We start from the raw sequence: 26,964 nt of genomic DNA on the forward strand, positions 1-26,964 counted from the left end.
TGCGCGGGGTTCTCTTTCCTCAGGAGGACGTAGAAGTGAGCGCGCTCTCCTCTCCGTGTATTCTTATGGCTCTGAGCAATCCCAGGGTCCAGATGGCCGATGACCATGTTCGCTGTCAGGTACAGTGACGGTGCTGAGCTGGAACCACACAGGCGCAGTCACTTTTCACCAGCTCCTCACGCTTGTGCTGGGTGAGATTCTGTCCCCGTGCCACGGTGCTGTCTGTGGACACCTGCTGGGTTCTCTGTGGGAAGCCATGCAGAAATGAATGAGGGGAGTCGTGGGGATAGCTCAGTAGAGTAAGTGCTTGCCTGGCAAGTGCAGGGTCCTGAGTTCAATCCCCAGTACTGCAAAAAGAAAAAGAAAAAAAGAAATGAATGAGGAAAAAAAAAGGATGGAATTGGGACAAATATTTTCTACCACACAAAATTTCTACTGCATGTATCATAACATTTACAATTGTTGTCATTAGTTTCAAACAAAATTGTAAATTTCTAAACTGTCCCCAGAACACTTTTAGATGTACAATTATTTCCCAAGGATATTTTTCATATCTAATCAATAACAATGCTAGTTTCTTTCTATTTAATTAAATTATTGGTTCTTGTCATAGAGTCAAACCAAGGCTATCGTAGAGGGTGCTTCCGTCACGGTGTGATTTGTTAAAAGTGTTGATTTAGGAGGAGATAGCATGTCGTCGGCAGGAGAGCAGCATTTCTACATGCGCATCAACAGGGTCCGTCTGCGTTTCAGTTTCAGTGTGAGACACCCCGATGTGACTCATGCTCGGGGTTCACAGCCGCCCCTACCACAGTGGACCAAGAGGGCAGGGTGCTCACTCGCGAAGGTCCCACTTTGCCACTTCCCGGCAGAGTTCTAGAAGGACTTGTCAAGAGGGCCTTGCCTTCTTCAAGTGGCCAGGGCTCCAGGAGAGAAGCCACGCCCTCCAGCGCTGCACCCCTGCCTCCCTACCTACTCATTTTTCCTTTATAATTATGACCCCAGTTCTAAATCTCCACTACTCCCTGAGGTGACTCATGGACATCAGTGGGCCTGGGATTCTGGTCAACTATTTAGCATTCACATTTATTTGAACACAGAAGTACCAGTGTCTAATGGCCTCCAGTGACACGAGGTACACGGAGGTTTGAGAGGAAACAGCATACAGGATTAAGAATCAGAGCCCACTTCTGATCTGAACTCTTAGCAGTAACGCTACATGATCTTAGGGCAATTTGTTCTTTTGTTCTATCAGGTATCATCATTTTATATCTGCCTTGTTACATAGAAGTAATAACAAGAAAATATTACTTGTTCGAAGATTTTAGAAAGTAAAAAACACTACAAAATCCAAGTTTTTTGTCTAGAACCAATTTTAAAGTGTTAGCAGATCTAGCGTCAGTTGCCAGCAGGTAATTTCACTGGAGTTACATTCATAAAATTCTTGAATACATATTGAAACAATTGATATTGATGGTTTCATTGCTATAGTACCAAACAAAATTTATAACAATGAAGGAAGAATAGGTAAGCAAACAGGTCAAATGGGTAAACAAACAGGTCAATTACTATCATTTTTTTTCTATAAACTAAATGAATTTCATAGATTATACCAACTTTTGATCTTTTGAGACACAATGCAGTGCATTGTCTAAATTCTGTCCTAGAATATTAGAACACTCGTCCATTGAAGATTGTTTATTTTAATTTATGAAATTTTGGGAATTTGTAAAAAGTGGGTAGACCAGTCATTCCTGATAGCTATAAATATGGGATAATTTTGCAAGTACATTGAAGTGAGGGTTCTTAATAACTGTGTAATAAAAAGGATTTTCTTTAAGTTTGAAAACAGAATTGTCACTTTTTGGGGTTCAGCAATTAGGTTGGACCCTGCATCATCTTGCTGAAGAGTCCAAGGATATGGCCCAAGAATGCCAGAACTTATTGATTATCCAATAGATTCCAGGTCTCTTGAGGCTGGAAATAGATATTGGTCAGGTAGAAGCCTGGTTTCTGTCTGTCATCTCAACACTCTGGGAGGCTAATCTAAGAGGATTTCAAGCTTCAGTGGCTTGGCAAGCCTTTGGCTCAACAATAAAATGTACAGGAAGCTCAGGCTGTAACTTATTGAGTGTGAGGGCCCTGAGCTCAATTTTTGATATTGAAATACACAAGCAAAACGAGCAAATAAAGCACCCATTTTTCTGACGCTGATTATGATACGCAAAAGAAGAGGATATTGTGGAAGAACCTGGTTACTTCACCTTGGTGTCTGGGGCTGGGAGCTCTTTAAGGGAACTCCTAGTCATTGTGAGATGCCAGGTGTCATCCCCAGCTCTGCCCACAGGATGCTGTGACAGCAGGAAATTGTCTCCTAAGGGGTGACACCAGCCCTAGCTGTGAACCCTGTGACACAGGATATCTGGTGGCTTTAGTGTGGTATCGGGGGCGCATTTGGGAAAGAGGTGACATTTGAGATGAAAGCAAAAGACTATGTAAGCGGCGACCGCATGCATACCTCCTGGAAGGCCTGGAACCAGAAGAAGCTTCAGTACTGAGAGAGAAAACTGCACCCAGGGCCTTGGCCGCAGCTGAGCGAGAGAGGAGGGCAGGGAAGGAGGCTGGACAGACGGGAACCCTGCAGCTAGGGTTGATGTAGAAGGCAATGTGAACTCACCTGCTTGAAGGAAGAACCCTGCTGTTAGGAAGCAGAGCCCTTTAGCGGGTTGAAGGCTGAACCAGTCATAGGCCTGTGCATTTGTCTCACTGTTTTGATGTGCGTCAGTGACACTTCTAAGTTCCGTTACACCCAAGAAAGAACTGGCTGGCTTGGCAGACGGCAGACGTGAGAGGAGAGTGGAAGAAGGCTAACTCCTGGCAGTCACAGGGCGGAGTCCTGGCCCTCAGAGGGCAGATCCACCCAGCCGTAACACCAGCAGTTGGGAGCCTAAGCCTGGAGTAGTTCCCTGAGTGTGAGGACAGCCTGGGGACAAGGCAAGACCCTGCCTCTAAGTAATTTAATTAAATAGGTTCCTAGAAAAGAGGGTTAGGTAGTAAATTTTGTCTAGTTTTGCACTGGGCCAAGCAACAGGTGGGACCTCTGTCTGCAGACCAGCAGCTGCAAGAGGCACTAGTGGAGAGGTCATGGTGAAAGTCTTTTGATTTTCAAAACAGTTATGGCTTTCTGTATTTTCAAGGTGTGTAAAGTGCGTGCCTTGATGTTCACTGTTTAGAATGACTAAAACTATTAAATTTAATTCATCTAAACCTATTTGAGTAAGATCAAAGAATAAAGTGAAGATAGTAAAGGTTATGGAGAGGATTAAAATCATAGAAGCCAGAGATTAGATCAGTTAAGTGCTTGTTAAAATACAGACTCTCATTTAGTGAGGTAGGTGGGACCGGTCCCTTGTGTTTGTTTCACCCAGAAGACGGTGACTTCCGGGAAGATGACACAGAGTATATGAAGAAGCTTTTGTCTATTTTGTTGTTCTTTAATGGGATGTTACTGCAGAAATTTGTGGCATTGGCCTATTTAGTATCTCAGCATTTCTATGTGTAGTGTCTCATGCGTATAACATACACATCACATAAGCTTTTGTTAAAAAAAAATTATCATGTGGTGACCTCGTGCAGGCTTGGCATGGATTATCATCAGGAGCCAGAGCCTAAGAAAAAGGCAGGAGTCTGAATATGAAAGAAAATGCTCATCACCCTCGACCATCCAGATTTTACATTTTTTGAAAACCTGTACATCTGGAGGGCATGGTTATAGTTAGGGCATAGTTATAGTTAGTACACTGACATTAGCAATAACGCATTGTCACAGCCACATGAAAACTGGTTGTTTAATTTAGTCTTTTACTAGGTGCACCTTTTAATGAGAAAACCTTATTGTAACACCCAACAAACTTAACCTTTTGATAATGACAAATGTAAACATAAGACAGCAATATATTTAGCGTTTATTGGGGTGTCACCCATGAGGCTGTGGAGCCTACTGGAGCTCCCACAAAAGAATTCCGACTGGAGAATGATTTCAGACAGCTGCTTGAAATCACTGCGGGGGTCCTAGGTGGGACTCTCAAGCCTCAAGGACTTTTCTTTAATTATCTTAAATTTTCAACAGTCTCTAAGAACTAGATGATAACACTTAATACATTTTTTAACCAATTAAAAACTCCCAACTTGTTGGACAGACAACTACATGCATTACATTCGTTAAACCAGTCTTGACATCCATGATCTACTGGCAACTTGGCAGGCAGCACGCCCTTAATTTTAATGACCTTTACTTATAAGCCAACTTAAACTACAGAAGAATGTTTCAGAAATCCAAAGATATTGGAAGATCCTGAGTGCAAGCTCCATAGTGAGACCCTGTGTGAAATACATAAAAAATGAAAAAAATTAAATTAAAGAAAAGAAATACAAAGATGTAAAAAAAAGAGAAAAGTTTGTTCAGTTCAAATAAAACAGTTGTTTATAGACTGTACAAACAACTACATTTAAGACAATTTGTTTGTAAAACCAGAGTGACTCATATTTTTTTTCCAAATTGAAGTTTAATAATTTCTTTTATAATTTTGTGTTTGAAATTACAAATAGGGGCTGGCCAGACAGCTCAGCAGACTAGAGCGCCAGCTTAGGCAGAGCGCAGCAGCTGGGTTTGATCCCCCGCATGCTGTGCTGGCCCCACCCCCGGGCGCACTGAGATTGATTGAGACCCGGCATGGTGGTGCACACCTGTAATCCCAGCGCTTGGGAGACTGTAAACAGGAGAATCACTACAAGGCTGATCTACATAGTGAGACCCCGTAGACCCTGCAGACCCTGTACCAAATAAAAAAAAAAAAAAACAGAAATTACAAATAAACTTTTTTGTAGGTCAAGTAACAGAGATCTCATATAATAAGAATTTGGAATGAATAAAACCCTTTTATGTAATATATATGTAATATATAATATATTTAATATATATTATAATATAACATATATCGTATATGAGTATATAAAATTCTGTCTTGTCTTAAGAATTCTGGCAATTCTATGCACCCCTCCATCACGTATAGACTCCATTTCAGTCATCACTTATGTGGGCTTTTTTTTTTTGTTCTACCAATGTCTATGGAATCTTTCTGTAAGATTTAATACAACAAGAATGTGTCTAAAGGCCGGCCTGATAGCTCTGTGGACTAAGGCGCCTGCTTAGGCAGAGTGCAGTGGCTGGGGTTCAATCCCCGGTGTGCTGTACCAGCCCTGCCCCTGGAGTGTGCTGAGATGGCAATTGAGACTGGGCGTGGTGGTGCACGCCTGTAATTCCAGTGCTTGGGAGGCTGAAAACAGGAGAATCACTCTGCAGACCCTGTTCTGAATACAGGGGAAAAAATAATAAAAATTGAATTTCCTCAAGTAAGTTTTATAGGTATTTTGTTAGATATATATTACAATGTTCTTTTAGTGTTAATAGAGATGATATTAAGTTTTTACACAACTTTTAATTTTTCATTGATGGTTTATAGGAAGATAATAGACTTTGGATATTAATTTCATGTCCTGCAACTTTGCTGTCATTATTTCTTAATTCCAGTAGGAGGGCAGTAGTTTGTTGTTTTTGTTTTGTTTTGTTTTGTTTTGTTTGGTCTATTCTTTGGAATTTTCTACAACCATGTCATGTTTCAGTGAAGACTTTTATTTCCTCCTTCACAATCTGTGTACTTTCTGTTGCTCACCGTAATTACACTAATTAGCACATCATTATGGTGCAGAAAAGAAATAATGAGAGGGGAGATCCATGCCTTCTTTCTCATTTGGTGAGAACATCTAGTTTGTTGCTGTGAAGTTTGATATTAGCTATAGGCTTTCTACTGGATTTCTAAAATTCAGCTGAAGAAATTTCCTTCTGTAGTAACAATTTTTAAGAACAAAAATTCACACAGACTTTCCTATTTCCTTGATCTTTCACTCAACATTTAAAAAATCTTTGTGTAGTTCCCATGCAAAGATTTTTTTAGATTTTAAGTGAGGGAAACATAAGTTTAAATTTCAATACCTTAAATTAGGCAATGGTTCTTCTCAGTGACATCAACAGCATGAACAGCTTAGATAAAAATAGTTAAGTTAGAATTTGTCAAAAAGGAAATCTTGTATTTTTTATAAGATACTATGAAGCAAATGGACAGTCCACCCATGGAAAGAGAGAAAATGCCATGGTATCTCAGTGCCCTAATTTAGTTATTTCCCAGATTCTGGTTGCTGATCAATTTGGAAAAGAACTGGATCAAATGTGATGGTTAGGTTCCATGTTAAGCTCTTGGGGAACTTTGATGTGGTTCTCATGCAAATGAGTTTATGACAACAATTGTGGAAAGAATTAAGTTCATGAACGGAGGTGCTACTGCATTTGCAAAACTAGTATAGTAGTATCTTCTGTAGAAGGCGTGTTCTAAGAATCTTAGACTAAGTACCTGCTATTTTGATAGATACACATAAGTAGTACTATTAGATCTTATAAAGGCCAGCCAAATAGCTCAGGGGATTAAAGTGCCTGCAAGCAGGCGCAGAGGCCAAGGATTCCCCAGGCCTGCCATGCTGGCCCCGCCCCCAGGGCGCCCTGAAATGGCAATTGGGACTGGGCGTGGTGGTGCATGGCTGTAATCCTAGCTCTTGGGAGCCCTAAACAGGCAGATCGCTACGAGACTGATCTAGTAGTGAGACTCTGAACACCCTGTAGACCCTTCCCTAAAAAAATACAAAAAATAAAAAATAAATAAATATCTTATAAACAAGTTCTGCAAGTGGAAACAACAGTGGGCACACTGTTCAGCAGTGAATACAATACTCAGATAGCTGTCATTTGGTGGCATATATAGTGTGAATATGCTAGAGAAAAGGATGAATCACATTCTAAGTGGAATGTACAAAATAGTGGGAAATTCTATTATACTGTTCAAAAGAACATGCCAGTTAAAAGTTATGAATAGAGTATTTTTTTCTTCTTCTTCTTTTTTTTTTTTTTTGTTTTTTGTTTTGTTTGTTTGTTTGTTTTTGGTTTTGTTTTGTTTTGTGGTACCGGGGATTGAACTCAGGGCCCTGCACTTGCCAGGCAAGCACTTATTCTACTGAGCTACCTTCCTAGTCCTTGAGTAGATTATTTCTGGAATCTTTCATTTAATATTGTCAGGCCAAGGGCTGGTGAGATAGCTCAACAGACTGTGCGCCTGCTGAGGCAAGTGCAGGGACTGGGTTAGATCCCTGGCACAACATGCCATGCCGGCCCCTCCCCCAGGGCATGCTTAGCTGACCACTGGGTCTGGGCATGGTGGTGCATACCTGTAATCCCAACACTGGGGAGGCTGAAAGCAGGAGGATCACTACGAGTCCAAGCTGCAAAGTGAGACCCTGGACCAAATACATAAAAAAAAACAAACAACAACAACAAAATTGCCAGACCAGTGCTTGAAACCACCTGTAGAAAGCAAACCTACAGAGGAGGGGAGGCTACTCTGCGTGTTAAGTCTAGATAGTATAGTTTAGCACTATTATGCTGAAGTTCATGGAGAGTACAGTGCTTGTTTCTCAGTCCTTTTTTTGCTTGATCTCTGCAGCTTTTGACCCCACTGACTGAACCATGTTGCTTACCATATCCTTTATCTTGGTTTTCCTTCTCTCCCTCCACATTTGTTTTAAAAGTTGGAGCTATAGCCCCTTTCTCTATCTCCTTAAGTGTTGCTGCACCGCTGGATCCCATGGCCATGTCCTCTGTGAGTCCAACTGAAGAATTAGAGCTCGAAACAGTGCCTGCCACAGGTCCAACTGGAGGCCTAGAGCCCACTGCAGTGTCTCATGCAGTCTATTTAATGGCTCTCTGCTGGGAAGACCCAAAGGTCAGTGGTGGAAGCTACAAAGTCTGTAGGAGATTGAGCATTATACCATCTTCCCTTCTGGGGCTAGGAAGCTCAAAATAAGAAGCAGAGCTCCCCCAAATTTGAACAGGAGCCATTCTCAGCCACAAGAAGATTCCAAGCTCTTTTGATAATAACCACAAGTCCACACCAGCAAAGCCAACGTGACAAGCTCTCCCAGAGAACCCACAGCTGCCAACAGCATCTCATCTTCTCCACTTCTGCTTTTTATTTGGTTGGCAACAACCCCCAGGTGGAATGAAGAAACTGTGCCAGCAGGCTGAGGGATGGGAACTGAAGCCAGCAAGTACATGCAAAGTAAGATCCAGTGCTTCTCTGAAAGGCACCACAGCCATCCTCAGCAACAGTGAAGTCCCAAGCTACTCTGCCAATGTGAATGGCCAAGGCCCTATCAGGACAGCCAGTTTAACAATCTTCTCCAGGAGATTGAGCATTATACCATCTTCCCTTCTGGGGCTAGGAAGCTCAAAATAAGAACCAGAGCTCCCCCAAATTTGAACTGGAGCCATTCTCAGCAACAACAAGATTCCAAGCTCTTTTGATAAGAACCACGAGTCCACATCAGCAAAGCCAACGTGACAAGCTCCCCCAGAGAACCCACAGCCACAGGAGAGCCAACAGCTGCCAACAGCATCTCATTTTCTCCACTTCTGCTTTTATTTGGTTGGCAACAACCCCCAGGTGGACCTCCCCATGCCCAGCACCATGCTCATTCAGTTCAGCTGGGCATTATAAGTGACTGTCTGTTGTCAATCCACCACCACTGGTATTGTTATTTTAACATTTTTAGTGTAGAAACCTAACCTTCTTTACTTTTCCGCATTTAAAATGGACTTTTTTTTTTAATTTTATGTGTGTGTGTGTGTGTGTGTGTGTGTGTGTGTGTGTGGCCAGCTCAGCCCACCAGGGGTGCGGGCTGGCTGGCATGTGGTGCTGGGGGATTGAACCGCGGTCCCTGTGATTTGCTAAGCTTGTTCTAAGTAGGTGCTTTAGACCACTAAGCCATCTCACCAGCCCCAAAATGGACTTATTTTTAATGTTTCCTCTGTGTATTATGAATGTCACTACATAGTAATATAACTTACTTCCACCATAAAAATTGTTTAGAAAACTCAAAATTATATAACCTACAATAAATTAGATAGAATTGGAAGCTAAAAGAAGTGAAGTAATTCACACAAGAATAGACAAGAGCCTCACATTCTCCCTCATATGCTAGAGCAAAAAACCTTTCCTGACTGTAATTATCAGAGGTCGCAGTGGTTTGGGGGGGTGGCGGGCAGGGAAGGAGAAGGTGGATAAAAGGAGATTGGACTTAATCAGCACATGTTATATATGTTGAAATAACATATTAAAGCCTATCGCTAAGGAAAATTGACACGTATTAATCAAAAGGTCATTTTTTATAACTTAAAAAGGGCAGGCATAGTGGCACATGCCTGTAAAGGTCAGCTAGCACTGTGAAGGGAGACCTTACCTCAAAAGAAATAAATAGAAATAAACAAGTTTTAAAAAACTCAAGAATAAGAGTCTTATAAGTGACAATATCTTTGCATATCAAACGCTATGTGTATTTTTTTAAATTCCAGAGACTATCTCTCTATCTATCTCTATCTATCATCCATCTATCTATTTGAGAGACCCTTGTTGTTATGGGTTGGGTCTAGCTGTCACCCCAAAGCCTCATACTGTCTGGACTTTTTCAACGGTGGCTGGATCTAGAGTGTGCAATGCTGAGATTAAGGTAGTGTGACACTAAATCCGCCCACTGATGGTTCAGCTGCTGTCCTAATCCTGGCAGCCTACATGCAGTATAAAAGGGGCAGAACAATGTCAAAGTCTCTTGTTGCTTTTGCTGTGTTCTGTCACCATGAACTGCTGCCCCTCTGTCATGGGCCACCATGCCTTGGAGCCAGCCAATTATGGGCTGAAATTTCTATAGGCTGTGAGATAAATAAACCCTTCAACTTTGGGTGTCAGATATTTTGTCAGCAATGAGAAAATGAAGATGTGCCTTAACCTATCCTTTTCGGGTAAACTCATGGGCAACAATTATCTTAGTTTTTCTTTCCTTGCATTCCTGAAATTAGTTTTTCTAGATATAAAATTCATGCTTGATTATTCTTTTATCACATATCACTATGAATTTTGTGGCTGTTAAAAATCTTTTCATTTTTCCTAAAACTTTGCAGTTTCTTTAGCACTTTGAGTCTGGTGGGTTACATACTTTGCCTAATTTCAGAAGTCTTAATTATTTATTTCTTTCAATCATTTCAGTCCCACTCATTCTTTCATTCTGAAATTCCAGTATTGTAAGTGTTACCATTTTCCTATTGGCCCCTCTGGTTGTTAAATCTCTATTATTATTTGTAAAGAAACATTTTGTCCTCCTTCAGATCAAGACAATTCTATTAGCCACCCATCAAGTTAACGTCTTCGATCCCATGTGGTCTCCACTCCAGCATCAAGCTCATGTATTAAGCTTTGGTGTACTATTTCAATTCTATCATTTCCATTCAGTTTATGCTTCTTCATTCTCTTTAATTGTTCACACTATTTTGTTAAGGTAGCAAAGACAATACTTTTTCACTGTGTAGGAGCCAGAAAATGGACATTTGGCCAGTTGCCTTGGGCAGCTCTGGAGGAAAGACGGCTTCTCCAATCAGAGAAGCCAGAGCAGTGGCGCTGCTCCGGGGGCAGTGGGGTCGCTCTCCTTGTCCTCACTCAGCAAGGCCGTCTGCAGACGGCCGCCATTCAGTCTCTCGGCAGATGTTCTCCACTATATCACATTCCACTAGGAAGCCTGAACCCTTTTCAGCAAGCCCTTCCTCTTTAGCCTGCAGTCTTTGAAATTTTCTGGGAGGGTCACTGTATCAGCCTCCTCCAAGGTCTTCATATGCTGCTCCATTGTGCCTTTTAGTCTGCTTCCAAGTTTGCAGAGAGCTTCAGCTTGCAAATCCTTGGCCAAGAAACCCTGCTGGGTTCCAGCATGTTCTTTCTTCAGCTCTTCCAGGTGGCCAGCTATCTTTTCCACAGACTTCTCCAAATTTTTCAACTTCTTTAGTTCAACCTCCTCCTCTGGATGGCTTTTTGTCCCAATTAACATGACTGGGCAACCACTTAGTAGCCCAAGTTCTAACAGTGGCATGTCTGTTTCCTTCAGAGATTTTCCCTTAAATACAAGCTTCTGAAAAAGCAGAGGACACCAGTGGCCTCTTCGCCATCCCGCGTCTTGGGCAATACGTTTCCTCAGCTGTCCACCCAGTGCTAGTGATGTGGATTCCATCCGGCCTGTTGTGGTTAGTGCTGCAATAACAAAGGAAGAAAGATCTCTCTCTCTCTCTCTCCCATACTGATTTCTTTCCTTTGGCCATACACCCAGAAGTGGGATAGATGAATAGCTGCAGTAATTTACATTTCTACCAGCAGTATGTAAGTTTCGTTTCTCTGCCTTTCACTGGCATTTGATATTTTCTTTCTTTATTTTACGGTAATTTTACTTGGTTGAGGTAATGACTCATTGTGGCTTTGATTTGCATTTGCCCAGTTGTTAGAGAGGTTGAACATACCTTTTCATGTTTCACATTTCTGTTTCTCTTCCTTCTCCTCCGCTTCTTTCTCTTTCTCCTTCTCCTTCTTCTGATCCTTATCCTGCTTTAATCCCCTGAGCTATGTGGCCAGCCCAGTGCTGTGATTCTTGAGTAAATATCTAAAAGAATTGGTGTCCCTCATGGCAAGTGTGCAAGCAAGGTTTAAGTTTACTGCTAACTGTGTACGTGTGTGTGTGGAGGTGGTCACTTGAGTTCTCTCGGTGTGCTGTTCTGATGTGGGAACTCACTGCTATATATACATTTCCCACCGCTACTAAATGTCCCAAATGAAAGTGAGACAGCTTTCATTACATCCCATGTGCTCTAGCATGTCTTTTAGTTTAAAAATTACTGATCAATTATTGAAGCTGCCTAATTTTTCCTTAATTTCATCTGTGACCCAATGGTTGTTCAGAAGAGAATTATTTAATTTCAATGTGTTTATGTAGTTCCTTTTTCCATTTGTTTCCAATTGTATTGCACTATGATCTGATAATATGTATAGGGCACTTTCCGTTCCTTTGCATTTACCCCCGTCAGCATGTTCTAGGGGATAGTGTATGGCCGCTCTTTGAGAAAGCCCCACGTGCTGCCTTGATCTATTTTGTGTTTTCTGTTGTGGAACACTCTTCGGATACCTACTAAACTCCTTTCTCCAAAGGTTTAGTTCAGCTCTATTTCTTTGTTGATGGTTTCGTCTTGTCAATCTGTCCGGGATAGCAAGGTATTGCGGTCCCTCATAATTGTAATAGTGCTCATCAGATTTCTCATATCTCTCAGCGTTGCTTCAAAATGCAGTAGTACCTCTGTTTGCAACTTAATTCACTCCTTGATTCCGGAAAAGGTGGCCTCATTCATGTCCTTCTAGGAAAGAAATGCCACCTCCATCAGCTGTCACATCTGTCACCTGGTGCAGAATTTGCAAATAAAACCAAACTTCTTCCAAATGCTTCCTTTTGAGAACCACACTGCTTGCACACCAAGCACTGCTGGACCGAGGAACCACTGTAATCAGTTGCGCTACATATAGATGCACGCATTTGGTGCATCTATATTTATAATTGTTGTCTCTTCTCTTTGGATTGTCACCTTAACAAGTATGTAGTGATCTTCTTCATGACTTGGGATCTCTCTTGGGTAGAAATCTACTGTCCACAGATAGACTAGCTACACTTGCTTTTTTTCTGGCTTCCTGTTGGAGTATGGGTTTTCTACCCCTTGATTTTCAGTTTGGAATTTCTGTTTAGGTTAAATGTGTTTCTCGTATGTAGCATATTGTTGGATTTGGTGCCTTGATCTATTTTGTCAGACTGTTTCTTTTGATTGGCGAATTGAGGCCATCCACATTGAGGGTTATAACTGATAGGTACTGACTTATCTTTTTTGTTGTTTTCTTGTTTTTGGTTCCCTTTCTTTATGCTCTGTCCAATTGCTTGCCTCCCTTTGTGGATTCATTCTGTTGTGACTCTTGGAGTTTTCATCTCCATCGTCTTTATCTAGATATTCTTGAGAAATTTCATAGTGCTGGTTTGGTAGCCACCCAGGAGAAATGCTTAACATTGATATTCCTTTGACGTGGAATTGCGTGATGTTCCCCAGATTGGTTAGAAACTCTTGAGCCCAGATAATCCTCTTGGCTCAGCCTCCTAAAGTAGCTGTGGCTACAGAAGTATTCCACCCTGTCGAGGTAACTTTAAAAGAAAATACCATTTTACATTCATGTTGTGGGTGTGTATTACTTCTTGTACATCAGCAAATGTGCATCTACAATATTTATTTATTTATTTATTTTTTTATTTATTTATGGTAGGGATCAAATCCAGGGCCACAGGCTAGGGCATGGCCCTACCACTTAACTACACACGCCGCCCTACTAGATCTTTGTCACTGGTTATTTGCATCCTTAACATCATTTGATGTCTCCGTATGAGTCTTCATGTTGATGCACAGAGAGGTTATTTTTGATCTTATCCTGTAACATTATTATCGTTATTCTTATATTTGATAATTGGTTTTTGATGGTTGCTTGTTTTGAGACAGGATCACACAACATCGCCCACGCTGGCTTCAACTTGCAATAAATACGCTTGCTTAGCCTCACACATGCTAGTCCTGTACTTACCTTTTTTCTTTCTTTCTTTTTGTTGTTGTTGTTGTTGTTGTTGTTGTTGTTGTTGTTGTTCTTCTTCTTCTTCTTCTTCTTCTTCTTCTTCTTCTTCTTCTTCTTCTTCTTCTCCTTCTCCTTCTCCTTCTTCTTCTTCTTGTTATGAAGTTCAGGCTGGTTTTGAGCTCACTTTGTAGCCCAGGCTGGTCTTGAACTCCCAACAATCCTCCTGCCTCAGTCTCCTGAGTGCCGGGATTCCAAGTATGTGCCACCACACCTGGTTTTAAACTTGTAGGAATTTATTTGTGCCATCATCTATTTTTAAGTGGGAGTATTGCATACTGAGGCAATCACTTGTTCTTAAGGTTTACCACTTTTTAAAAGCAGAACCTTGGCTTCTATTTGGAATTTTGGGCTTGCTGGAAATCACTATATCACCCTGGTCAGCCTTGAACTTGCAGGAATCCTCCTGCCCCAGCCTCCTGAGGTTGGTAATACAGGTTTATACCACAATATCTGGCTACGGTATTGGTTTCCTCCCAAGTGCCTTACAGACTATGGTGAGGCTATTGTATTTTCTGTACTGATGGAGAGATACAGTTCTTCTAAGTGAGAAAATATGTGCATTTTGCAAGACTCTCAAATAAATAGTTATGATTTTTGACTCTAATATATTTTTTATGTAAATGTGGAAAAATCCCTCCTACCCTGTAAAAGAGAAACTCAAGTAAAAATTTTAGCAAGGAGGGTCTGGAAGTTCAAGTTTCCCTTAGAATGCAATTCTCACTTCCTTTCTTATCTCATGCTAGAAAACATTAGAACACATAGTCCTACTGAAAATGGCCTTGATTTTAGAGTAGGACACAAAGAATGAGCTAGTCCAGTATCCAGCCAGGATGACACTGGTAAAAATAACTCCTCTCTGAAAGTCCACTCCCAAGTTATCACTGGTGTGGGCTAATCTGTCAGCCAGCCTCCCACCATGGGGCAGAACATGCTAGAGAAATCAATTTCAGAAACAAACATTGGCTTTGGTTTATGGTTTTAGAAGTGCCAGTGTATTTACCATTTTCTTTGCCAGAGAAAATTCTAGAAAAAGGCAACTCCAGAGTGGAGTTTAATTCCCACCCCCATGTCTTAATTTTCTAAAACTAATATTTTCTGAGACTTCAAGCAAAGGGTAGTTTGGCTACCAGTTACTGCAGCCTCTACTTTTCATAGATGAGGAAGTAGGTGGAGAGCACATGACATACGTTTCATTCTAATTTCATTTCCCTTTTTTTCTAGTAAAGTTAATTTCCTCAGTTTTTGGTTTACATCAGTGTTTTTTAAAAAGGATTGTTTCCATGAAAACTTCTTGATTCTTAATAGCAGAACTGTGTTTTCCAGAAGAAAAAAATATTCAAATGTATCCAGTCCATAGATAGAATAACTTTATGTGTGTAAAGTTATCAGTTCTTACTAAGTTAATCAGCATATTCAAGGGCATTCTACTGAGAATAATCTAATGGAGTCTTTCTAGAGACTCAATTGCAGATCTAGAATTTTCTTCAAAACCTAAAATATAGCCAGGTGTGGTGGTGTGTGCCTATAATCCCAGCACTCGGGAATCTGAGGCAGGAGATCACTGAGAGTTTGAGACCATCCTGGGATATAATGTAAGTTCAAGGCCAGCTGGAATTGCATAGCAAACCCTGTCTCAAACAGATAAAACAAACAAAAATCCCTAAAGTATAAAATAGCTAAAAACTTGCTTTGAAAATAGCAAAGGCGCTGGGGGTGCAGCTCCATGGTAAAGTGCTTGCTTAGCATGCACAAGGCCCTGAGTTTAATCCCCAAAGCCATCAAGAGAGGGAGAGAGAGAGAGAGAGACAGACAGACAGACAGACAGACAGACAGATAGACACTGAGAGAGACAGAGACACACAATGAGAGACAGAGAGGGAGAGGGAGAGAGACAGAGACAGAGACACATAGAGAGAAGAGACAGAGAAAGAGAGAGGGAGAGAGACAGAGAGACAGACAGAGAGAGAGAGACAGACAGATAGACACACACAGAGACAGAGATAGAGACACAGAGAGAGACAGAGAGACACAGAGAGAGAGACAGAAAGAAAGAAAGAGAAACAGAAAGCAAAAGCAGTCAAAGGTGTAGACCCTCCCCCCCGTATTCTTAAGCCTGTTACAGAGGCTCATAATAGTAATGTGCACAAAAACTCCGTGCAAGAAATAAAACTTAGTGTGACATAGTGTGTGGGACACATGTCACATGCATTGGTCTATCTGCCTAATGTCCTACATAGGACAGAGATGGCCTCACCTGTCAGTAATGCAGGACGGCTCTGCCTACCGTGACATGAGCAGCTCCCCACCTGGCAAGCTCCCCACCAGGCTGCTTCTCTTCTCCTTGGAGAAAATGATTAGAAAGATCTGAATGAAGCCCGGTGTGACCATGGCAGTGATTTGAGAGACTATTTAATACCATTCATACACCTCAAATTCTCACAAGACCTAGGCATGCTGAACAGTAGAACACAGTTTATTTTGCAGTATGCCGCTGACAAGAGGTCCAGAGATAAACAGGAAATCACGGAGCTCTGGATCAGCCATCTTATTCCCGATAATAATAGGATGGCCATCTCATTAATAAGATGACATGGATTATTCATTTATACTGTCCAGATTTGTTTTAGTGTGTATTGAAAGGGTTAAACTGGTGTTAAGTTTTATGATTTTCCCAGTTATTTTTAATTTTTATAATTCCTACATTTATCAATTTTAGTTATATTTGTTATTAAGATGCATACATTTCATTAATATATTAAAGTGAGTGATCAGATGAATCTTGTTACAAAATTTCATTATTGAAATTTCACTCGTGGTATTTAAAAACATTTGGTAATAGTTTTTATAATTATTGTCCCTAAAGGAAAGTGTTGAGTTTTAGCATAAATTAGTAGGAAAACTAAATTCTTATATAGAAAAGATGAAGTTGTATCCCCCCCTATACCATATATAAATTGAAACTCAGGGGAATTAAAGACCAATTGTGACCACAAAACTAAAATATTTTTTGGAAAAAAATGGGCAAATATTATGACAAGTGGCAAAGAATCTGATACACAAGACCTCCACAGAGTAAGCCACAAGAATAAATTCTGCTCTGTGTGTGTGTGTGTGTGTGTGTGTGTGTGTGTGTGTGTATGTGTGTGTGTGTGTTACTGGGGTTTCTCTCCAGGGCTTCATGCATACCAGGCAAATGATCTACCACTTTCCTATAACTTTGCCCTGGATGGATTTTAATGTGTCAGAAATAAAGATGTTTAGCTGAACAAAATCTTCAAAGGATAAAGTTGATAGAAAGTTGATAGAGCATAAGAAAAAAAAACTAGTAAAAAGGGAAAAAAGAATGAGCTTTAGAGCAAAATATTTTGTGAATTGAAATGTAGTACACACAACAATATTTGCTTCTTTCAACTGTGTTTACATATCTAATGACACTTAGTACCTTAGTGAATAACTGGAGTATGCATTGAGAAATCATGGAAAACATGAGGTGGGTAACAGAAGCATGATTATATTATGTCTTAAAAAGTGTGATAGGTAGGGGCTGGGGAGATAGCTCAGTGGTCTAAATGCCTGCCTGGCAAGTGCAAGGACACAGGTTCGATTCCTGGTACCACATTCCCTGTTGGCCACGAAAACCAAACATGGTGGCACATGCCTATAATCCCACTGCTGGGGAGGCTGAGACAAGAGGATCACTGTGAGTCCGAGGTACATAGCAAGACCCTGTACCAAATAAATAAATAAAAGGTTTTTAAACACGTGTGATAAACTCTACTTAGAAGCTAGGGAAAATACATGCATTCATTTACATAAAGAACATTTATTCATTCAGCCAATATTTATCAAACACTTAATAAATTGTAAAGCACGCACTACTGAAGTCCAATCACGTAGAAGTAATCATTTTTGATGTTGTTTTACACTAGTGCTCTTTACTCAGCCTCCTTTTATTTCTGAAATCTTGACTAACAAAAAATTATTTTTCTGCTGGAATATATTTCTCTTTCCAAATAATGTCTTTCTTAATGCTCAGTGTTTAAAACTCATTGTTTTCTTACCTTAAAAAATAACACCAAACATTCTCCTCACCACATCATATGGCTCTCTCATCTCAGGACAATGCTTTCACATTGTTTTTTGTCTTGTTTTGGTTGGTTTGTTTGTTTGTTTGTTTGTTTTTGCATAAGTGGGCCTTGAACTCAGGCCCTTGCACCTGCCAGGCAAGCGCTTATTCTATTGAGCCATCTCCCTGGCCTCACATTGTTGACAAAAGTAAATCTCATTCACTCGTTCATCTGAAGCTGTGGCCATGTGTTTTACCCTTTTTAAAAAATTTGTTTATTTATTTATTTGTCTATTGGGTACAGGGTCTCACTAGACAGCTCAGACTCATAGTGATCCTCCTGTGTCAGCTTCCCCAGTGCTGAGATTACAGGCGTACACTGCCACACCCACCTTAAGCGCCAACACAGGGGACACAGGGTTTCAGGGCAGGCACAATATGTGGGCACCAGGGATCAAACCTCAGTCCTTGTACTTGCCAGGCAGGCACTTAGGCTGCCCAGCTGTCTCCCCAGCCCTTTCACCCTTTTCTTCATCTTGTGTTCTAAAAGACCAACATTGGTTTCTTCATTCTAAACCAATGATAACTTCTCTTGCTTTAGATCTGTAGGTATGTATTGTGCACTTTGTATGTTGTATGATGACAGAATCTGTGCTCAGCACGAGGACAAGATAATTCTCCTTGAGGCTCTGACATCAGATCACACTACGGCTTCCTATGGATATGAAAATGGATAATCTCTTTGTTTAAATTCTGCTTTTTAATTTATTAAACCTAAACTACCATATTAGTATCAGAATATTGCATTTGCTGCATGCTGTATATTTTCTAGTGGACACAAAATTATACATAATTGTAGGCTACCATGTTGTATTTCCATATATGTATAGATTGTATAATATTCAATTCAAGGTAAATAAATCTATCTCCCCAAACATTTACCATTCCCTTGTGGTACAATACTCAAAACCCTAACTTCTAGCTTTTTTGGAATAACTGGTACTGTATATCATCTTTGGAAATGGATAATCTTAGCATGATCTAATTACTGGGGTAAGGTCAAGGTTTCAAATGGAGCACAAGGAGTTGGGACTCAAGGAGATTTTTGGAGCAGCTTCAGCCCGAGTGTTAAATAGGAGACCAATTAAATATAATTCAGAGATTCTACACACTCAATTGTCCTTTAGTTGTGCGTTTTGGCTTTCAACTTCCTCACATCTCGGCCCCACAGTAGACCGATGAAATCGCTTCTGGAGGTGGAAGCTGAAGATTTTGTTGTGTTTTAAGAAGCAGCAGCTGTATCCGAGAACTACAGCAAGAGAAACTGAGGAAGAAGATAAGGACATGGGAGCATGGAGTGGGTAGATAGTACCTGAGCTCCCGCTGTCAGGCTGTCTCCCATCAAAGCATGTTCTTAACTACTGCTTAGAGCTGCTCCCACATAGCTGAGATGGGGGTAGGGTGGGATATCTCAGGCTACTTGCAGTTAATCAACTACACATTACAGTGGTTGAAGACAGCCAGCTTTTGTTTTTAGTTTGTTGACTTCCATTGAACGTTATGGGCTGGGAGATGGGGGTTCTTCTTGCTCTTCTTTTCTTATATTATGTGGTTTTACTCTATGAAGCCAGGTGCTCTGTGTGGGAAAGGAAAAAAAGGAATTGCACAAGATTTTTATAGGCTCCAACTGAAAGTGACCAGAGACACATCTGCCCACACGTAGTGGCCCATGGATGAGACATGTTTCTCTATTATGCACCTAGAAGACAACTGGAATGTTTTAAAAAATAGTTATCACTGAACTGGGTGAAATCCAACTAAGCAGAAAGGCAGCCAGTTCCATTCATCTCAAGTCTCACATTATCACGGGACCCCGAAGAACTGATTTCGCCATGTTGGGGCCCACGAAGCTCTCCCCAGGGGAACTGAATGCTTTCCCTTTCATTGCTACATCTTTTCTCTCACTTTCAATTTCTTAACCCAGTCTAGACTTGCCATGAAAGTAAGGGTGTGTGTCTAAGTTTTCAGTCTTTTCCACATTTCTTCAGATGGGAGCTTTCACAAAGGGTGAAACAAACACCACAATGACTTCTTGAACCAAGCAGAGGGTGTCCCCACCCAGGAGCCATTCCTCCTTCTCTTCTTGAGGCACTGATCTTGAAGAGATGATGTCCAAGGCCAGTTGATATCATCAGAAATGCTTCCTCCCATCTTGGTTTATTAGACTATAAATCAAACATTTCTGCCAGGCATGGTGGCACACATCTGTCATCCCATCACCCCTGAGTTTCAGGCAGGAGGATTGCTGACGGTGAAAGGGCAGCCTGGGCTGCTTTGTGAGTTCAAGGCCAGTGCATACAACACAGGGAGACTCTGTCTCAAAAAAAAAAAAAAAGAAATAGAAACAGAAACAGAAACAAAAATCAAATCAATTATTTCTTCATGATTTCCAAGAATTTATGTAAAATTAGTTTCATTTATTTCTCAAATCAACTCTACAGTGCAGGGATTATTCAGACCTGTATTACAAATAACAAAAAGCAAGATTTAGAGATGAGACATGGTTGCACAGAGATTTTTGAATCGTTGATGTTCCTGAGAGCCACTTTGCCTTTTTCCTGCTTTGTACCATTTCCTGCATCTAAGGAGTCAAAGCGTGTTTTCACTCATTCAGCAAGAGCTTTTCTAATGAATCCTGACAGGGCCGACTGTAGGCAGTGTGTGCACCTGGTTCTTGGGTTCAGTCTAGGGAAACACTGTTCATTGCTCAGCCGGCAGTCTTCCCTCCTTCTCAGAGGCTGCGAGTTTTCTCTTTTCAGGTTCCTTGCATGTTCCATCACTTGATCTGTGAAACCTTCAACCCCTCTGGCAGGCTCAAGGAATGGCCATGTTTGGTTTGAAGTAGTTGCTGCCATCTCGTGAGATGAGAGGGGGCAGGTGATAAGAACCTAGAAGGCACAGCTCCTCCAAGAAGGGCCGCCTTTCTCAGATGCAAAGTCAAGGATAACTGCATCAAGCCCTTCTGTTTCTCTCTTCCCCTTCCCCAAAATGAAGTGACACCTGGAGGTATCTTGGCTCCTTGTGACCAAATTGAGACAAACAAATATGGACGAATATGAAGAAAAGAGCTGGGGTCCTGGAAAGTACTTTTTTAATTCCCTGGGCTACCTAATCTTGGCTTCTTCTAGGAGGAAAAACAAGTATTTTATGCTTAAGTTTTTTTTTTTTTTTTTTTTTTTTTGGCGGAACCAGGGATTAAACTCAGGCCCTTGCGCTTGCCAGAGAAGCGCTTATTCCACTGAGCCATCTCCCCAGCCTCTTAAGTTTCTTTAAATTAGATTTTCTGGCACTTTGTGTTGAATGAATTCCTAAGCAATTGAACTGTTTTGTAATAAACTCATAATTCCACTTGTATTGGTATTATTAATCATTGCCACTGAACCCAGCCTCTTTAGAAAAGCTGCACCCCATCCACATCCCCCACCACCAAAATGACAGTATAATGACTGGATTCTGCTCAGGAGGCCCCTTTGCCCCTTGAGGATGGATGATCCCAAGGTAGCCAGCCACAGATGGCCAGGGTCTACAACCCAAAGCCATTGTTGTGGTTTAGTCCCAGGATGCCTTCCAAAAGTCTTCTGTATTTGTTTGTTTGTTTGCTTTTTATTTTAAGGAGAATACAAAAAATAAAAATAAACAAAATGATACAGAATTTCAAAGCAAGATGATAGGAAATTTACAATGGTTATTATAATGCATATTGTTATATTCACAGTAGTTGTTCAGATTACCAGATAGAGGTATGTAAAAAATTTTTTAAAAATTAAACATTAGCTGCTCCTTTTAATAAACCTATAGAAATTAGTAGTCCAATTATCTTAGCTATCATATATCCCCTTCCTTCTTTTTTCCTTTCCCCCATCTTTCCTTTAAAAAAAATAAAAGATACAGAACAGTGAAACTGAGTTTCAGAATAAGCTGGGTCATGGGCTGCTATGCGTGGATTCAGCCCCTGATGAGTGGAGCTGCTCAGTGTGCTGTTAGGAGGCCAGGACTGGCTGGAGTGGCTCCCCGGTGGTGGGCCCTGGGAGGGCGTGTTCCTGTCCCCACCTGCTCCCTTAACACTCTGCTTCCTGGCTGCATGCAGAGCGCAGTGCTCCTCCTCTCCGTCCCTTCCCTGTGCTGGTCTGCCATGGAGCCAATCAACCATGGAATGAACTCTGAAAACCTCTCCCCATTGTGTTGTGGGTACTGGGGGTGCTGTGCCCACGATGGTCCCATAGGACCAGAAGAGACTGTGTGAGCTGAAAGACACAAGTTCTTAGGGATCTAAGGTTTAGGACTGAAAGAACGAATCAGGGAACTCAGAGCTAGCTTAGCATCATGAGCAGGAATTGGGGCCGGGTTGACAACGTGGAGGAGGAGAAGGCTGGCCCCATTATAGGAGGTGGTTGGGGGGGTTAATCAGGGGATACCTCACAGATGAGTGGAGTGACTGATGCCTTAATGTTCCTGAAGGCTGCAAAAGAGGCCACGTGTTCACCTGTTTGAATCACCTCATCCTTGGACAACACGAATGAATCTTAGTTCTTACCCTGCAATAATTTGTAATAAATATTATGAGTGATAACAAGTGTATTTTGAACTATATTTTTAATGTCTTCTCATCCCTCTTTCATTGTATGTGTACTGGAAAATATTTTACATGCTTCACAATTTTATTTTGGCATTATATACAAACAAGGCCCAGCACTGCCCCCAGCACACAGCCATAGCTTAGAGACTACTGGACCTTTTCCATTTCCTTACCAGTAGGGCTGTGGAGAGGAGGAGTGGATTTTCTTGGAGGTCATCATGCAGTGGCTTGGCTACACATGTTAAGACTGGGATGGATGGTGACAATAGTGACCTTATCTATAGTTGGCTTTATTTCCCAAGATTTACAGGATTCTGTGTCTGAATCAGCTTGTCCCAGTAAGCATACCTCCTTCCTTTACCTTGTACCGCTTCCCACAAAACACTCGACTAGTGTCCCTGATGAAGCCCAGGGGCCATGGCCACCCACACACGTGCATGTTAGAGGGTTGTCTCAGTTACTTTTTACTCATTGCTGGGACAAAATACCTGACACCCAGAATTAAGGAAGGAAAGGCTTATTTAGCTCACAGTTAGTGCAGGTTTCGGTCCATATTTGGCTGGCTCCAAGGCAGAGCAGCACATGGCAGAGGGCAGCCATTCATGGAGGCAGAAAACAGCAAAGAGCAGAGAGAAGAGCAGCAGTTGGGGCAGCTAGCAAGCCCCTGTCCCCTCTTTATATTGTGTGCAGATCACCCACCCCAGGGCAGGTGGATCCCTGCACTGGATCATAAATTAATCACAAACTCTAAAAGCCACCCCATGACTGCATGAGGCTTTGTGGGGACAACAAGACACAAACCATAACAAGTGTAAGCAGCCAGAATAAGGAAGAGCTAAGTCCACAAAAGAAAGGATGTGAGTACATCGTAGTACAACAGGTCATTCTACCTTCTTTTTTATTTTTTAATATATTTTATCTTATTTTGGAAAGTTAAAACAAAAGCAAATAACAGATAAAAAGACAGAAACAGGATAAAATACAACAATACATATGTTACAGATTTTCAAAACAAGAATAACAAATTAACAATAGTTGGTATAGTACCTATTTTATCATCAAATGTGTTACTCAGATTAACAGATATAGTTATGCAAGATTAGACAAATAATTGAAACACTTGCTTTCAATAAATCTTAATTTTTTGTCTTTTTTTACTTGTTTAGAACATTTATTTTAAAGAGAATATAATAATATTTAAAAAGACATTAGAGATGGTATACATTTAGAAGACCAAGATGAGAGGTATTCAACCATAGTTTTTGTATTACACAGTGCTATCCTCAGTGTAACTGCTCAGACCACAGAGAGCAGCATATGGAGTTAGTCAAAGTGAGAATTCTATACCTTACCTGCCATTTTCAAAAAAACTAATGGAAATTATTAGTACAATCATCTCAGTCATCCAGTATATGTACTTGCAAGATTTTCCCTTTCTTTTTTTCTAGGTTTTCTCCTTTCTCTCATCTTTGTTGTTTAATCCTTATGTTCAGTTTCTTTCCTTTTTACTGTATCTGTTATTCCTTTCGGGTTTTACCTGTTCTTTCAGGCTCTTACACTAAGGGGACAATACAATATTTACATATGTAGGTCTGATTTATGTCACTTGTGAAAATAGACTCTAGCTGCATCCACTTACCTATCAAAGCCTCAAACTGGTAATTTTTTACAGCTGAATAATACTCCATTGTATAAAAACGCCACGTCTTTTTCATCCATTCCTCAAGTGATGAGCGTTCTGGTTGTTTCCAAGATTTGGAAGCAAGTCGTGCTGCTACAAACACGGCTGCACTGATATCACTATGGTATTGTTTTCAGTTGTTTGGAGAAAATACTCAGAAGGGGGCTAGCTGGGTTGAATGGGATTCCCAGTCCTACTTTTCTGAGGAGTCTCCACACTGATTTCCATGGTGGTTATGCCAGTCTACATTCCCACCACCAGTAGAGACGGGTTCCTTTAGCCCTCAGTCTCTGCAACATTTGTCATGAAGAATGACTTTGTGACAGCCATTCTTTCCAGGGTGAGATGGTATCTCAGTGCCATTTTAATTTGTTCTATCAGTTATACCTCTCTGACACTACTTGCATGACAACTGTTTTAATAATAACTAACATTCATTGAATAGTCTTCATGAACCAGATACTCCGTTAAAAACACTTCATAGAGCTTTGCTTTTAGTGCTCGTAGCATCCAAGATGCAGCTACTATTATGCTTATGTAAACAGCAGGGGAGTGGAGCACAGAAAGACTCAGTGAGGCGCTTGTAATCACGCAGTGGGTGTCACGTACATGTGTAACCCAGGCAATCTTACTTCTTAAATGCATAATAGATACTGTAAGGTAGATAGAAAATGTTCAAATGGGAAGGGGAACTAGGGAAGAGGAAAGAGGAAAGGAAAGAAGGGAGAAGAAAATAGAAGGCAAAAATGAAAACAAAGCTTTAGTAATAATGAGGGGAAGGGTCGGCCAAATAGCTCAGCAGATTAGGGCACCTGTAAGCAGGCACAGGCGCAGGTGCAGAGGCCAGGAATTCAATCCGCAGGCCTACCATGCCAGCCCGGCCCTGGGGTGCGCTGACAGCAATTGAGACGGGGTACGGTGGTGTGCGCCTGTAATCCCAGCTCTGGGGAAGCTGTAAACAGGCAGATCACTATGTATCCTATCCATTAGTGAGACCCCTAAATACGCTGTAAACCTTCCCTAAAAATACAAATAAAATAATAATAATAATAATAATAATAATAAGGGGAAGAGGAACTGAAAGGAGAGTTGAAGAACTGGAAAAGCAAACAAGAATCAAGGAATAGCAAGTACACAAATTTCCTATGGCTGGGTATAGTGCCACACTCCTGTAATCCCAGAACTCAGGAACCTGAGGCAGGAGGATCCTTTTAAGCTCAAGACCAGCCTAGGCTGCAAAGTGAGCTCCAGGCGAGCCTGAGCTACATAGTGAGACTCTGTCCCCAAAAAGACAAACAAAACAAAACAACTTCACCAAATTCCCTAAGAGGAATGTTATCATTTTGTATACCTAAAACATATTAACAGAATTAATTTTTTAAAAAAGAAAAAAAAGACATGGTTTTGAAATTTAAGTAGTAAGTCATGCCACCCTTTCTTGGAGCCAGCTGATTACAGACTGAGACCTCCTCAAACTGTGAGCACAAAAATCTTCCTTCTTTACTTTTGGCATCAGGTATTTTGTTTCAGCAATGAGAGAAAAATAACCAAGATGATCTGTAAAATGGATTTTGTGAACCTTAAATGAGACAGTTTATGTGAAGCGTTTGGCTTTCCACGAGGCATTGAGTGCTCTGTAAACTGATTCTGCGACAGAGTCTCTAATATTTTAAAACAAAGTTCTACCAGTGAGAAGAAAATAGGGCTGATGTTTAAAGCGGATTCTTAAAAGATCTCGAGTGCGAAGTGCCAGAGTTGCACACAGCACATAGTATTTTAGGTCGTGTGAGAGCGGAAGTTGTAGTCTGCCAGCCCCGGGACTCCCATGTGGGAGGACGGTGCTTCATCACGCTGGGTCTGCTCTTCAGACTCTCAGTAGCTGTCCTCAGATATAAGAAATTTAAGTTTCTCCACAATGGTGTTACTTGCAGGCAGAGTGTAACTAACCCTGTATGTAAGACCCAGAAAGTACATAGTTCAGGGCTTGAGCGCCACGCAGTCTAAGCTCCGTCACAACTGCTCAGCTCTGTCACAGCAGGGCAGGGGAGCCGTAGCTGAGATGGAACGAACAGGCCCCTGTGCTTTTATGAAACTTCATTAATGCACCCAGAAATTTGAATTTGTACAGCTGCTACATGTTCTCAAAATTCTTTTTTTAAATTTTCTTCCATCCTGTAAAGCTGTCCTCAGCTCATAGGCTGTGCAGAGAAAAGCAGGGGGAGGTCAGCCTCAGGCCAGGCTTTCCAACCCAGGATCTGACACAGATGGTTCCTGAAAAGGGCAGGAGCAAAACTGCTGCCCTGGGGCTCTTTCAGGTCACTCTCTGGGCGCTGCCTCCCACCCACCAAGGGCAAGTCCTTAGAGAGCAAGGTGGTGTTTTAGTGCTGTCACTTTCCTGTTTCAGCTTTATTTACATTTAGGATCAGAGAATAAATGCTTGCCCTTTCCTTTCCTTTCCTTTCCTTTCCTTTCCTTTCCTTTCCTTTCCTTTCTTTCTTTCTTTCTTTCTTTCTTTCTTTCTTTCTTTCTTTCTTACTTCTTTCTTTCTTTCTTTCTTTCTTTCTTTCTTCCTTCCTTCCTTCCTTCCTTCCTTCCTTCCTTCCTTCCTTTCTTTCTTTTTTGTACTAGCAATTACAATCAGGACCTCACCCTTGCCAAGCAAGTGTCAGGTGTCTGAGCTACTCCTCCGGCCCAATGTATGCTTTTCTAAAAGACAAAACATGGTGAAAGGAAAGTTGATTCCCTTTCCTGCTCCAGGAACAGAACATAATTATTGTATTATTTTGTGATAAATTATTTCAGGTCATTTTCATAAAAACAGTAGTGTATGCTATTTTTTTTCAACAAATAATACACTGCATATATTATTCTTAGTGGTTAATTGCTGTACAAGATG

At 41.1% G+C, this 26,964-nt stretch overlaps 1 pseudogene; it reads right to left on the reverse strand.

The window, feature by feature from the left end:
* Positions 1-2,025: 2,025 nt before the first annotated feature.
* LOC101586082 lies at positions 2,026-22,826 on the reverse strand (annotated as a pseudogene).
* Positions 22,827-26,964: the final 4,138 nt, after the last annotated feature.

Source organism: Octodon degus, unplaced genomic scaffold, assembly GCF_000260255.1.
Source record: "Octodon degus isolate 3935 unplaced genomic scaffold, OctDeg1.0 scaffold00029, whole genome shotgun sequence".
Lineage (NCBI taxonomy): Eukaryota > Metazoa > Chordata > Mammalia > Rodentia > Octodontidae > Octodon > Octodon degus.